The 3,682-nt window shown below is 36.6% G+C and overlaps 1 long non-coding RNA gene across 1 annotated transcript in view; it reads right to left on the reverse strand.

The window, feature by feature from the left end:
* LOC107181852 overlaps positions 1-3,059 on the reverse strand; it is a 20,450-nt gene extending 17,391 nt beyond the window's left edge. Inside the window, exon 1 of the long non-coding RNA XR_001512569.1 lies at positions 3,049-3,059. This is a non-coding gene — a long non-coding RNA (uncharacterized LOC107181852). The remainder of the gene's footprint in view (positions 1-3,048) is intronic.
* Between the last annotated feature and the right edge of the window lie 623 nt (positions 3,060-3,682).

Raw genomic sequence — 3,682 nt, forward strand, 5'->3', positions numbered from 1 at the left:
CGGGACACCCGCTCTGATCCAGGACAACCTTCAGGGCAAACCAGTTGACCACCACCCATGCACCAGGTAGTCCTATATAATAATAAAAGGGTAATATGCAAATTGAGCCTAATGCGGAGGCAGGATGACCGGAACGACGGGTCGCTATTATGCGCACTGACCACCAGGGGTCAGACGCTCAACACAGGAGCTGCCCCCGATGGTCAGTGGTCAGTGTGCTTCCACAGGGGGAGCACTGCTCAGCCAGAAGCCGGCTCATGGCTGGCCAACGCAGCAGTGGTGGCGGGAGCCTCTCCTGCCTCCACAGCAGCGCTCCACAGCAGCGCTAAGGACATCCCCTGAGGGCTCCCGGGCTGCTAGAGGGATGTCTGACTGCCCGCTTAGGCCCGATCCCCCCAGGGAGTGGGCCTAAGCCACACATGGACATCCCCAGAGGAGTCCCAGACTGCAGGAGGGTGCAGGCGGGTCTGAGGGCCCCCCTACTGAGTGCACAAATTTTCGTACACCAGGCCCCTCTAGTGTGTGTGTGTACACACACACACACACACATACACATACTGAGTGGCCAGAGTATTATGACCGGCCAGATTATTATCACCACCCCATCAGTACAATGAAGTGAATTAGTTATGCAAATAATATTAATATTAATAATAATAATAAAACCTTAAGAGTATTTGCTTAGGAAGTTTTCAATATTCAAGTATTTTTGGAAGTGTCAATGAAGTACTGATGGGGTGGTCATAATAATCTGGCCACTCAGAGTGCGTGCGTGTGTGTGTGTGTGTGTGTATAAAATGTCACTTCCATCATTCCCAAATATAAATATATAGGACAATCTTCTAGCTTCCTATTGCCACCCCAAGATCATTACTTCTCAGACCTTTCCTTTAAGATCTCTCCATTAACTATTGCTTTTAAAATTCTTACTTTTTTAATGCAGCAGAACCGTTTTATCAAACATAATCCTATGCAGAGCACCAATATGTTAAAGGGCTAAATTTCTCAGCTTAAAACAAGAGGTTTCAAAGCCCTCTTCATTTAGTGGCCTACAGCATTTCTTCTCTAAAATCTAAGGTGCAAAACAATTAGGGCACCATTTATCTGTATTATACACTGCCTCTTCAACAGAAGCAACACACAGCTGTCTTTAAAGCTAGACATACCTGGGTTCAAATCCTAATTCTACTCCTTATAAGATCTTGAGCAATTTGCCTCTCAGGATCCATTTCATCAGCTGTAAAACTCAGCTATAAAAATTATCATCTTGAAAAGTCAATGGGTGGAAGAGATAAGCATGTAACGTACTAAACATAGTGACTAGAATACTGCCACATAGCAGGAACTCAATAAAATACTGGCTGCTATGATTTATCCAGGAAATGTAAGATTGTTTTAACATTCAAAAATCATCAATGTAATTTACTATATTGATAGAATAAAACCCCTATGATCTTTTAATAGACACAGAAAAATAATTTGACAAAATTCAAATCCATTTATGATTTTTAAAAACTCCAAAGGTCTCAGAAAATGAAAAATGGAAGGGGAAATCTTCAATCTGATAAAGGGCACCAATGAAAACTAACAACTAATGGCACACTTAGTGGTAAAATAAAACATGCTTTTTTCCTTAAGAATGGGAACATGGCAAAGATGACCACTTGTATTGGAGGTCCTAGCCAGTAAAATAAGGCAAGAAAAATAAATAAGTAAATAAATAAGTAAATAAATAAAATATCAGGCTACTTGCAGATGACATAATTATGTAAAAATAAATTTTTATGGAATCTCCAAAACTACCAGCAAGGTCAAAGAATACAACTTCAATATACAGAAATTGGCTGTATCTTTATGTACTCATATCTAACAATTAGAAACTAAATTTTTAAAACAATTTACAATAGCATCAAACCCCAAAATATTTAGGATTAAACTTAACCAAAGATATGTAAGATTTCTACACTAAAAACTACAGTGTTGCTGAGAGAAATTAAAAAGTTTTAAAAAAAGGGAAAGATAGTCAGGGATCAAAAATTTAATATTATTAAAATGTTAATTATTCCTAGTGATCTATAGATTCAATGAAATCACAATCAAAATCTCACCAAGATTTTTTTGTAGAAATTGACAAACTGGTTCAAAATTTATATTGAAATGAAAAATCCAGAAACACTAAAACAGTATTTTAAAAGAAGAACAAAATTGGAATACTTATGCTACCTAACTTCAAGATTTACTATAAATCGACAGTAATCAATAGTTGGGTACTAGAGTAAAGATAAATAAATAGATCAGTGGGATAGAATGGAACAACACATTTAAATATATATTTACATAAATAAAATCTTATATATAGTTTCTTAATTTTCACAAAAACATCAACACAATCCAAAGGGAAAGGAAAGTCTCTTCAACAAACATTTCTAAAATAACTACATATCAGCATTAAAAAAATGAATCTCAATTTCTACCTCATATTATACACAACAATTAATTTGAAATGGAGGGATTATGTAAGATAAAACTATAAAGCTTTTAGAAAACAGCATTAGGAGAATATCTTCATAACTTGGTGACAGGCATGGGGTTTTTGGACACAGAGAGCAATAACCTTAAAAGGAAAAAAGGCTGATAAATTTGATCAATATTAAAAACTTCAGCTCATCAAAGAAAAATACCATTAGAAAAATGAACTGCCCGGACAGAGTGTCGTCCTGAACACTGAAAGGTTGACAATTTTATTCCTGGTCAGGGCACATAGCTGCATTGTGGGTTTGATCCCCAGTTGGGGTACGTATGGAAGGCAACTGATTGATGTTTCTCTCGCACATCAATGTTTTTCTCTCCCTCTCTCCCCGCTGCCCTTTCTCTCTCAAAGCATATCCTAGGTGAGAATTTAAAAAATTCTTTTAACAAAAATGAACAAATAAGCCATAGGTTAGAAGAGAATATTCATAAAACATATTCCTGATAAAGGGCAGTTATCCAGGATATATAATTCAATACTAAATACTCTTATAACTAAATACGAAAAAGAAAAATAACTCAATTTTTTAATTGGGCAACAGATTTATGCAGACACTGCCCAAAGGAAAATATACAAATGCTCAGTAAGAACACAAATAAGTGTTCAATGTCATTAGTCATCAAGATAATTCAAATTAAAACCACAATGAGATACTGCTACATACCCATCACAACAATTAAAATTAAAGACTGAAAACACTAAATATTGGCAAGGATGTCGAGCAACTGGAACTCTCATACATTATTGGTAGGAATGCTAAATTGGTGTAACCACTTTGAGAAAAGGTTTGGAAGTTTCTTATAAAACTAAACAGACATCAACTCTTTGGGACATTTCTCCTGGTATTTACCCAAGAGAAATTAAAACACTTGTCTACAAAAAGAAAAATACTGATATAAGAATATTCCAGGCAGCTTTATTCATAATAGCCCCGAGCTGGAAACCTCCCAGGTAACCACCTACTTGATAAATGAACTTATAAATTTATATGATAGAAAAAGAAATGAATTCTGGATAAACACAACCTCAAAAGTTTTACCAAAAAATATATGCTGCATGGTTCTATTTATACTAGAGGCCCAGTGCACGAAATTTGTGCATTGGGGCGGGGGGCGGGGATCTCAGCCTGGCCTGCACCCTCTCGCAGTCCAG

The sequence above is a fragment of the Myotis davidii genome, unplaced genomic scaffold, assembly GCF_000327345.1.
Source record: "Myotis davidii unplaced genomic scaffold, ASM32734v1 scaffold151, whole genome shotgun sequence".
NCBI classification, from domain to species: domain Eukaryota; kingdom Metazoa; phylum Chordata; class Mammalia; order Chiroptera; family Vespertilionidae; genus Myotis; species Myotis davidii.